The sequence below is a fragment of the Salvia miltiorrhiza genome, chromosome 7 (genome assembly GCF_028751815.1).
Source record: "Salvia miltiorrhiza cultivar Shanhuang (shh) chromosome 7, IMPLAD_Smil_shh, whole genome shotgun sequence".
In the NCBI taxonomy this organism is placed as follows: domain Eukaryota; kingdom Viridiplantae; phylum Streptophyta; class Magnoliopsida; order Lamiales; family Lamiaceae; genus Salvia; species Salvia miltiorrhiza.
The window spans coordinates 46,163,244-46,175,674 of NC_080393.1; the positions used below are offsets into that span (position 1 = coordinate 46,163,244).

The 12,431-nt window shown below is 38.3% G+C and overlaps 1 long non-coding RNA gene across 1 annotated transcript; it reads left to right on the plus strand.

Moving 5' to 3' along the window:
- The first annotated feature begins 1,533 nt into the window (after positions 1 to 1,533).
- On the plus strand, positions 1,534 to 5,030 carry LOC130992785 (uncharacterized). The gene is made up of 3 exons (XR_009091395.1): positions 1,534 to 2,050; positions 4,150 to 4,209; positions 4,721 to 5,030. It is a non-coding gene; the product is annotated as an uncharacterized LOC130992785 (long non-coding RNA).
- The last annotated feature ends 7,401 nt before the right edge of the window (positions 5,031 to 12,431 follow it).

Sequence of the window (12,431 nt, forward strand, 5' to 3'; positions counted from 1 at the left end):
AGTCATTCTCGACTTCCATGGCCACCTCGACTCCAGAACTGCAAAACTGAAAAGATAAGGGGTGATCATATTGAAAATATACTCAGTGAGGAACATGCACATATTCACATACGCTTAAACATGCAAATAATTCACATTGTCATACACATAAACTGAAAATCTGATGGGCGAACTGAGAGCCCCTGAACATGTATTTCAACATGGCTGATATTCTGAACATGTATTTCAACATGGCTGATATTCTGAACATGTATTTCTACATGGCTGAACATGTATTTTAACATGGCTAATATTCTGAACATGTATTTCTACATGGCTGAGCAAGTATAATCAAATATGAAATAAGAGCATATAAAAACATACATGAATATAACCACAAGCATATAATCCCTCACCTTAAAGTCGAGACTAAATAAATCAAATCCGGAATGATGATTTTAATTGCGTCGCACCTAATCACATAAATATGATTACTAACTTTAATCTAAATTCTATAAATAAAAACCAGACTAATATAATTGCTTCAAAAAAACTCTTACAATAACTTAAACTAAAAATTCTATAAATAAATCTAATATATATATATATATATATATATATATATATATATATACACGTTCTTTAAGAATCAAAATATATATACATTCTAAAAAAAATCTGATTAAACTACAGAATGGGATTCCAAAATAAAATAAAATATCACTTCATATACAAATATGTCTTGTCCATTCTTTGTTGCAAATTAATCGGTAATTAAGAAAAAAAATAAATATATTTATTAACAATTGAAAAGCTTAAGTATATAGAGATTTGCAAAAATGATGACGTAATTTAATCTATATTATATATAAAGCAGCAGTTCCAACGGTCAAAAATTCCCGGCAAAAATTGTCAGTTTTTTCATTCCAAAATTATAGCATGTTTAAATGAATGTGTATACACAGCATCCACGCCACATTCTCAATCTTTGTTCGAGAGTTTAGCATAAACAATTTTCACTTATATCTAAGATCCGCACCCATATATTACACAAAAAGTCAAAATTTTTATTAAAAGACAAAGGAAAAAGAAGTATAAACAACACCTAAAATTTAACGGATCAAAATTAGGATGAAAACAGAAAGGAGAAACAGATTTCAGCAAAATCATTGAAAATTTCTCAATTCAATCGGGATGAACTATTCCATCACCCACCTTAATTCAATCAAGACGAACTATTCCAACAAGAAATCCTCATCACGCGCTTACTGAACTTCGGCGGCCAACAATGCATCTTCTCGCCCTTCCTGAAAAGCACTGCATCACCATAACGTTGAAAGAGAGTGAGAGGCAATGTAGTGACCCGCTCTTTTATATATTTTAAATCTAGTAATGAGTGTTTATTTTTGTTCATCAGTGAATGAAAACGGTTTTTATCCTAATATGAATTCAGCTTATGATCCTGAATTTATATTGTTAAAGCAGTAAATGATATTATTTCAGAGTTATAACTGACTTAGCAAAGTCACGTTATTTATTTAAGCAAGATGAAATTAGATTTTATCTTTATTCAAGTCGTGATTTATTTCTGACTCGTGAGTTAATTAAATCTGCGGATTTAATTTAAATATTAGAACAACAAACGAATTAAATCTACGGATTTAATTTAGATTCATTTTATAATTTATCGATTTAAGCGAGAAATCACATGTCGAAATACGAGATTTATTTAAATAAACAGTATCAAGCATATACGAGCACACGATCCATCTTACAGTTACAGAATCACCGAGACAGAGAAAATACATCAATAATTCTCCTCTACATTTTTTTTTCCTTTCTTTTTCTTCTCTTTTTCTTTCCATTAATTTTGTTCCCCACTCCATTTTACCACTAAATCTACTTTTTGACTTTCACCACCATTTTCCCCACCACTTTCACCACCAACTCAATTATGCAACAACACATATTGTTCCAGCCATCAAGTCTTTTCTTCCCTCACCAAAACGTGTAGAAGAAGTTGAGAAAGGGAGAGAGAGTTTCCTCCAACTCCAAATTGTAACTTGAAGAGGTATATACTAAGCTTCTTTATTTTGAATTCAGTTGCATATCATCCAAACGGTTCCCAAAAATTCTCAAATTAATTGTGTATCATCTTTCATACATTTTCTATATTTTGGTAAAATTTCAGAATATTTAGAGCTCGCATGATTTATTTATGAATTTGTAAACATCACTGCCCATCTGGAATACATTTTTGGTAAACAATCTTTGGGAGATCATAAGTAAAGTTTCAATCGGTGAAAACCTTTGAAACTTGAATATGTCACTCTAGACTCCCGTATCTTTCTTTTGACATCGGCCTCACCATTTTTGAGTAAGGGAAACAACCGGTATAAATTCTTGAAATCTAGTTCTTATTCCATGTACCATCCAGTAGATTTTACAAACCTACGACTTTGAGGTGGAAAAGGCCGACTTAAATATTTGATTCTCAAGCCTATCTTTCTACTGAATATTCACTGACATGTTGGGAACTTACTTGTTCAGTTTTAGAATTTTTGGTGAAGCTTAAAGTGGTTTTTCCGATTTATGTTCTGAATCTGCCAAACTTGAACTCTTTTTGTGCACTGAACTTTAGATAGTCATATCTTCTAAACCATGAAGGTTCTTAGAGTAAATCCAACTGGAGAGTGTTATGATCTCTCCCTAGTTTCCAGATTGACCTTTGGGGTTCCCAGTGGAGTTTTGTAAAGGGAGATATGAATTTTTAAAGAAAGCCCACTGACTTGGTTGTAATCTGGAAATATGAAATTTACAGATTTTTGCTTGTTAAATAACCATCTTTGAGAGGGCATATCTTGCTCGTTTGAATTGTTTTTCATTCGATTCAAATTGGAGAATGATCCTTGAAATGTCTAGTTTCCAGAATGTCTTTTGGAGCCTCATTTGGAGATCCGAGGTAGATTTGGTGTCTGTTGTAAAACAACCCCTTAAGAGCTCAAGTTGTTGAATTATTTTCTATGTATCAAAGTTTATTTTAAAGGATGTTTCGTGAAAGATTTAGTATATGTGCGTAACAAGTTTGGGACTATTTATTTTAAATGAGGTCCGTTCTTTATTTAAATTAGGATGGACTTTTAATGAATATTTTTGGGATTAAACTATTATTTCTTGATTTATATAAATTATTTTTAAGGACTTATAAATATGAATTTCGTAGGCCTACTGACCTACTGTGATCGACGGTTTGTCGATGTCTAACAGCTTTGAAAATTTTATAGCAAGTCCCTACATGAGTCTTGAGTACCCTGGTAAAATTTCAAGCCATTCCAACTTCGTATGATACTTCTTTAAAATGCAAAACCTAAACTGCACATTACTACTGAGAATTTCAGAGAACAGAGAAAAGAGTCATTTATTTCAGTAGCTTCCTGGGTGATCTAGCTTTCCAAATTTTTATGGTATTAACCTTATTGTGTTATTTAGATATCCACCAAAGTTGAGCCCAGTTTGACAACGTTTACTATTTTTCAAAAATACAAGTTTTCGATTGTTCAAAACTGCCGAACATGGTAGATCGTGGTAAAAACGTCATATCTCTCAAACCACTTGGAGTTTTCGACTCTATTTTTTTTATATGAAACTAGACTCGAAGATCTTTCTTTCGGTATGAGTCTCGAGTCCAGGAGATGTCGGAGTCAGAACAGATTAAATTTTGAAGTTGAGTCAGTGTAAAAGCAGAGCATGTTTTGATGATGTTTGATTGTGATTCTTATGTGCCTTATGTTGAGCCTTTTTATTTTATTTATTTTTTTTTATTTTATAACATTACTTGTTCTTATTTATTAAGCCCGATTAATTATGAGATTATAAAGCGAATAAGTTGAAGTATTTATTTTCTATTGACTACGAGGAACGGGGTTTATTTAATTGACGGATTAGAACACCCGATGAGAACGGATTGATTATGATAATCTATCCAACCTCATGTGATGAGCCTTATTTAAATTATTTTATTTCGACAATTAGGATTTATAATAGAATTTCCCAGATTATTATCTCAGAATAATAATTATCGGAATATGAGTCATGCATAGTTAAATTACGCATTCTCATTAATTGAGGATTTTATTCGAGCAGTATCTTATTTATATTCTCGTAATAAAGGTCAAACACGAGATTAATAATCAGTCAAGGAGCTACTGTACCACAGAAAATTTCTATCAGGTGGGCATTACTTTCATATATATCAAATGAGTTTAAATGTTACGTTCAAGCAAGTTATTTCATGATAAAATCTTTGAGTTAAAGTTATTTCAAGTATTGTCTTGCCATAAAATGTTTAAATTTTAGTATGATATCTATCTGCTTTGGCTTTGCCAATGATGCAATCGAATTCGGGTCCTGAGCAGTTGATAGCTATCCTGCCAGGGCTAGTGTACACCAGTGACCGTGAGTCATCTAGCGGGTTGGCCGGTCAAGTGACCGTGAGAGGTGGCCACCTCCCCGGCACACAGTTCCAGATATGATAGATTACAAGAGAACTTAGTCTGCAGACGAACTTTAAGAATCACAAATGAATTTAGTAAGCTTGGGCCTTTTAGCGAAAAACTCCCTTGCTGTACTGTTTATTATGGCATGACAATTTACAGTTTTGAAACATGTATTTTTATACTTAGGCATACGTGCCCACTGAGTACTTTTGTACTCAGCCCTGCATATATTTCTAAATGTGCAGGTTGAGCAGCTGCCGATGGTGATGAAGTGACGAACGAGACTCTTTTGTCTTATTATGTATTAATGAACTCTAGGGTTACATGTCTTCATACATGTAATCAGAACCTTATTCCGCTGCGTACTCAGAAGTTTTATGTTATTTTGGATAAGTCGAAGTTATCCGAACTTACTAGTTATTTGAGTCTATACGACTAAAACTCCGTTATATTATAAATATCCCTGTTGTTAACAATGATACTGCGATCCTTTCTTGTTTGATTATTCCCCTTTCTACCCCGCTTCTAATCTCCCTCCATTAGTCACGGTTTCCCCGGCTTAATTATCCTTAATTAGGGCCGGTCGTGACAGAGTGGTATCAGAGCAGTTTATTTGCTCTGAACCCTAGAGTTAACCAATTTTTCTAGTATGATCACTAGTATGAAAGAGTCAGTCGACAAAAGCTCAGCACTTCATCACATCGTCATGCTCAGCAAGAAAGAATGTGGTAATGATTTTAAAACATTGAGAAGTTCACGTTTTATATGAATGTACTGATGCTTACATTCAAGTTTATGCATTATTGATTGATTAGATATCTCAATGAACTTAGATGCGTTAAGAATGCATGATCACTGTTACGAGAAGAACAATAGAAGCTAGAAACTCAGTTATATTTCACTATAGCCATGGTGAAGAGCTAAGAAAGAGGAAGAGAATCCAATGAAAGCAGTGCAAGCAGAGTGCCACGCACGAATCACTGAAGCAGGCATAGTTCTTCATTCAGGTTGTTCACGCAAGACGGAGCACCTAATCGACTATTGCCTTCAATGATAGTTTAAGTACAATATTGCTTATAAGTGATGAGTGCAACTGATGTAATCAGTTAGCTAATCCCTAATAAGCTGAGACTCGCTTCTAGCCTCGATTATCACTAGCTATGGCTTGAGGATAACCTTCATGATTCATGTATGAACTTCAGAGTTAGACTTACGAGGGGTCAAAATGCTTTGTATATGATGTTATAATATTACGATTAAAGCTATCAGCTTATAGTTTCAGATATTCGGAACCATTCTACTTACAGTACCTATCGCAATAGATAAGGACATGACTGAGAATCCCTATTGATTACGATCACCTACTACGAATTGGAAAGACGAGATGTGATATGGGTACTAGCAGTTATCAACCATTATGACTGATCATAAAAGTTTACGCAAGTGTATAAGACGAGAGAAGTTCTCGAAGATGGTTTAGAGTTGAATAATAGCTAGAAGCGTGGATCAATGCTGGAACAAATGAATTAAGATTCTAATGAGACCCTAAGGATATACTCCAGATAAGTATATATACCTTAACCTATCGAGGACATCATCTCAGTTAGAACGTCATGGATTATGCATTTAGTCTGGTAGCCGTAATGAGAGCATTGACTAAGGTCATTCCATGACTTAGTATTACACATGGAGACACATACCCTATAAGGTGCTCAGATGAGCAAAAGCTATTTCCTTATTGAATGCGTGATGATTCAGAAGGTCTTTTGCAATAACACGGAAGAGTGCTTCAAATTATATGGTTGCATTTCAAGAGCTATGTGAAGGAACACTAAGTACTAGAAGTACTACAGTAAGATCATATAGAGGAACATTGTTGAGTAAGGTCGAGCCTACCTTATTTCACCTATAGAATATGTTTAAGGATTGCACTAAACTAGGAGGCAGACTCCAAGTTTGAGAAGCTCTAGAATATTCTCAAGGACATGTTCAAGATATTAAGAAGAAAGTAGTGATTTTAGACCAAATATACCTTTTGCAGCCAAGGAATAAGAGTTTCCAAGTTCGGAAAAGTATTTCCGAGTGACAGAGAAGTAGTTATGTCGGACCTGGCCAGTCCACATGGCCAAAATCTCAGTAGTCGTCATATATAGGTCTTTAAACCTATATATTTTAAACCTTCATCTGAAAAGCCAAACGGGTTCAGACTATTAGGTCATTTCGTTTCGACCTTTCAGTCAATTCATTTCTACCCTATGGTTATTCATTTTCAATTGTTTGGCAAATTATTGAAACACTTTGTCTAATTGCCATTTGTGATTTGAATCATTGCGATCTACTAGCTGTTGGTAGATTTTCTGTGACCCAAGGACAAACAGATACTCATCAGATTAAATCAGTCAAACATGTATGCTTCAACCCAAGGGTCAAGCACGTAATGCATACAGACAATCTCTTGTGCATTTAGTAGGATGTTATTTGTGTATTTCGAAAACGATGATCATTTCGATGCTTTTGTATGCCCCTATGTTGGCTTAGTTATTTTGACTAGTATTAGTACGGAAACGCTGGTTAATAGGGCATTTTGGAACTGAGATCTTTCATGATGAATTTGCAAGATAGCCAGTTCATCATGTATAATGCTTGAATAGATCACCATATTTAGATTCAAATGTTGATGAAATAGTCCTCATTGATACTAATTTCCCATGTCTATGTAGCGACCCTATCAGTCTTTTGCGGCAAGTTACTTCCGCTATGTTATTTATATACTTTCATGAGGAAGAGTATGAGCGAGATTTGAGAATCAAGAAAACAATTTACAGAATCGATGATATGCATCTGTGTATTACATTGGTGACTATATGTCGACTCATCGGAATGCCAACAAAGCAAAGGCGTCCGAGAGAAGTTGGATAGAACAATAGTATGCCTTGTGATGTTGCATTAACAACTTGTGTTTTGACCTAATAGAATGCCGTCAAAACGAGGACGACCAAGAGGAGGGGGCAGGATTCCCCGTAATGATGAGAGAGGCCCAGAAGCAGGGCCAGAACCTGAATTAGTTCAACCACCTGTTCAGCCAGAACGACGGATTGAAGAATTATTCTTGCGACAGAACCCACCTACCTTCAACGGGACAGGAGACCCGGCAGAAGCTGAAACTTGGGTTCGCGCTATTGAGCGCATTTTCAACTTCCTGCGTTGCACCGACCAAGAACGCCTGACTTGTATGTCCTTTCAGTTGACTGGGTCAGCTGATTTCTGGTGGGAAGCAAGGATGAAAACGATGACAGCAGAGCAGTTAGAAAACCTGACTTGGGAACAATTCAAAGCCGGTATATATGACAAGTATATACCCAAGAGCTACCGCAAGAAAAAGGAGGCTGAATTTTACAATCTGAAACAAGGAAAGATGTCGGTAACTCAATACGACAGGATGTTCTGCGATATGTCTAGATATGCGCCGGAACAAGTTGACACAGATGAGAAGATGGCTGAAAAGTTTTGTGCCGGTCTGAGGCACGAGATTAGGATGGCTTTGGCAAGCCACGGAGGATTGTCTTACACTGAGTCGCTCAGCCGAGCGTTAGACATTGAGGCAGCCATGCCTGGAGAAAGACTTGCAATTGTACCTGCGCCAGCACCTCCACAGGATCAAAATCATAATCAGAATTTTAACGGAAAAAGGAGATGGGACAACAGTAAACCGAACCAAGGCGAGAAGAGGCCATGGCAGGGACGGGTCTTCCAGTCACAGGGCTATGGAGGCCAGAGTGCACCGAAACAGATGGGAAATAACCAACAGAGAGCCCCACATTGCCCCAAATGTAACAAAAGTCATGTGGGAATCTGTAAGGCCGGCAGTGATAGTTGCTGTATCTGCAACCAGAAGGGGCACTATGCAAACCGGTGCCCGAATAAGCAACACGGGACGGGTTCAAGGCCGAACCTACCTATCCAGGCTCCGCATCTGCGAGCAATCCAAGCTCTGTCCCAACCATACCCAGGGCAGCAACCACAGTATCAGCAGCCACAGCAGCACCAACAGCTACCGTACCAACCACAACCTCAACAACCGTATCAGCAACAGGCCCGCCAACAACAGCAGCGACAACAGAAACAACATGAAAAGCCTCGTCATGCTAGAGCCTATGCTATGAGGCAGAAGCAGCCCGAGAACAACCAGGGAAACTTGGCAGGTATGGGCATGCTACTCAATACTCCTGTTGTACTTTTATTTGATACGGGCGCATCGCATACTTTCATTTCAAGTACATGTGTTGACACTTTAAAATTTAAAATGGAAAGAGCTGACCAGAAGTTGAGTATATCATCACCTATAGGAGGGATGACGACAGTAGATCATGTGTGCTTGAACCTAGAACTGAACATAGGGTCACTCAAGATTGTAGTGAACAACTCCTATGTTATACCGATGGGAGATGTGGACATAATCCTAGGAATGGACTGGCTAGTCGAGAACTATGCCACCATCCTTTGTAACGAAAGACGGATATCGTTTCGACCCCCAGGAAGGGAGCCGTCACATTTCCACAGAATTAGTATGGGAAGAAGAAAAATGATCATCTCCGCCCTGCAAGCAACGAAAATGATGAAGAAGGGATACCCAGCTTACCTCGTATACTTGCACGGAGAATTGGGTACTGAAAAGAGTATAGAAGATGTAGAAATTGTACGGGACTTTTCAGATGTATTTCCAGAGATTCTGCCAGGACCACCACCGGACAGACCAATTGAGTTTACCATTGATTTGGAGCCGGGGCAGCTCCCATTTCGAAGGCACCATACCGAATGGCTCCTAAAGAGTTGGAAGAACTCAAGATACAACTGCAAGAACTTTTAGAACTTGGATTCATTAGGCCAAGTGTATCACCTTGGGGTGCACCCGTACTTTTTGTGAAGAAAAAGGATGGCACATTGCGAATGTGTATAGACTATAGAGAACTGAACAAAGTGACACTGAAGAACAAATATCCTTTACCAAGGATAGATGACCTCTTCGACCAGCTCAAGGGAGCAAGCGTGTTCTCGAAGATTGATTTGCGATCTGGTTATCACCAGCTGAAGATTCGACCAGAAGACGTACCTAAGACGGCATTTCGAACTAGGTATGGCCACTACGAATTTGTAGTTGTGCCATTCGGGCTAACCAATGCGCCAGCTGTGTTCATGGACCTCATGAATCGAGTGTTTCATCCGTACTTAGACAAATTTGTCTTGGTGTTTATAGATGACATCCTGATCTACTCGAAGAACGAGAAAGACCATGAGGAACATCTGAGAATTGTCCTAGAAATGTTGAGGATGGAGCGCCTTTATGCCAAATTCAGCAAGTGTGAGTTTTGGCTCAGCGAAGTCACGTTTTTAGGACATATTGTATCATCAGAAGGGATTAAAGTGGACCCTGAAAAAGTGCAAGCGGTGCGTGAATGGAGATCGCCTACTAACCCTAATGAGATAAGAAGTTTCTTAGGATTGGCAGGTTACTATCGGAGGTTTATGGAAGGATTTTCCAAAATTGCAAGGCCAATGACGCAACTACTCAGGAAGGGAATAAAATTTTCTTGGACAGAGGAGTGCGAGAAGAGCTTCCAAGAACTCAAGGAAAAGTTGACTACGGCACCAGTGTTAGCCGTCCCAACAGTTGATAAGGAATACGTGATCTACACAGACGAGTCCAAAAATGGACTTGGTTGCGTGCTGATGCAAGAAGGAAGAGTGATAGCATATGCGTCACGATAGCTTAGGCCACATGAACTGAATTACCCGACTCATGATCTGGAGTTAGCTGCAGTGGTGCATGCGCTGAAGATTTGGAGACACCACCTATATGGAGTTAGGTGTGAAATATTCACAGACCACAAAAGTCTGAAATACTTTTTCGAGCAAAAGGACCTTAATATGAGACAAAGGAGATGGCTCGAACTAGTGAAAGATTATGACTGTGGTATTAACTACCACCCAGGCAAGGCCAACGTAGTGGCTGATGCATTGAGTCGTAAGACTCAATCTAAATTGGGAGCTCTCATCACTCGAGAGACGGTGCTCATAAGGAAATTTAGCAAAATGAGCATAGAAGTGGTTAAACCACCAGGGACGATAACAAGCGTTGTGGCAACGGTACCTAACTTGAGGAAGACGATCGTAGAAGCACAAAGAAAAGACGGGAAGATGGAAAAACTACGGGAAACAGTAAGGAAAGGAGGCGTCAAGAATTATCAAGAAGCATCAGATAATGCTATCCTCTTTGAGGGAAGGATATGCATCCCCCACGATGATGAGCTTAAGGATAAAATCATGAGTGAGGCTCACGATACCCTTATACTGCCCACCCAGGGAGTACTAAGATGTATCAGGACCTAAAGAAACACTTTTAGTGGGAAGGCATGAAGAGAGACATAGCGTCATTTGTGGAGAAATGCCTGGCATGCCAACAGGTGAAGGCCTTACACCAAAGGCCATATGGAAAACTACAATCGTTGGAAATTCCAGAATGGAAGTGGGAGCACATCGCAATGGATTTTGTGACCAGTTTGCCCAAAACAAAGAGAGGAAACACTGCCATTTGGGTAATAGTGGATCGACTCACAAAATGTGCTCATTTTATACCAATACCGATCACACACGGGTCAGACAAGCTAGCTCAGTTGTATGTTCGAGAGATTGTACGCTTACACGGTGTACCCGTGTCAATCACATCAGATCGAGACTCGAAGTTCACATCTAGATTTTGGATGAGCTTACAAAAGGAGTTAGGCACGAGGCTAAATTTCAGCACCGCCTTCCACCCGCAGACAGATGGGCAGTCTGAAAGGACAATTCAGACCCTTGAAGATATGTTGAGAACAGTGGTGTTAGACAGAGGTGGAAGTTGGGAAGCAGTGCTGCCGTTGATTGAATTTGCCTATAATAACAGTTACCAGGCAACTATCGATATGGCACCATATGAGGCATTATATGGAAGAAAATGTAGATCACCGCTTTATTGGGATGAAGTGGGTGAGAGAAAAGTTTTAGGACCAGACATGGTCAATGAGATGGTTGAGATAGTCCGCCAGATCAGAGGGCGAATAAAAGAGGCACAAGATAGACAGAAATCTTACGCTGATGCACGTCGAACTGAGTTATGTTTTGAAATAGGAGACAAGGTCTTCCTAAAGGTATCTCCTACCAAGGGGATAACTAGGTTTGGTGTCAAGGGAAAACTTAGGCCCCGATTCGTAGGACCTTATGAGATTTTGGAGAGAATAGGCCCAGTAGCCTATAGGTTGGCGTTACCGCCAAGCTTTGGAAACGTTCACAATGTTTTCCACGTATCACAACTCAGGAAATACGTTTTCGATCCAAAGCACATAATCCACCAAGAAGAGATGATCCTTTGTCCAGACTTGAGCTATGAAGAAAGACCAGAGGCCATTCTAGATCGAAAAGTACAACAACTCAGGAATAAGGCAATCACATCAGTGAAAGTCTTATGGAGACACCACGGACAAGAGGAAGCCACGTGGGAGCTTGAAGACAAAATGAAGGAGAAATACCCCGAACTGTTTTAGAAGAAATATGCAAATTTCGGGACGAAATTTTTGTTAAGAGGGGTAGTATGTAGTGACCCGCTCTTTTATATATTTTAAATCTAGTAATGAGTGTTTATTTTTGTTCATCAGTGAATGAAAACGGTTTTTATCCTAATATGAATTCAGCTTATGATCCTGAATTTATATTGTTAAAGCAGTAAATGATATTATTTCAGAGTTATAACTGACTTAGCAAAGTCACGTTATTTATTTAAGCAAGATGAAATTAGATTTTATCTTTATTCAAGTCGTGATTTATTTCTGACTCGTGAGTTAATTAAATCTGCGGATTTAATTTAAATATTAGAACAACAAACGAATTAAATCTACGGATTTAATTTAGATTCATTTTATAATT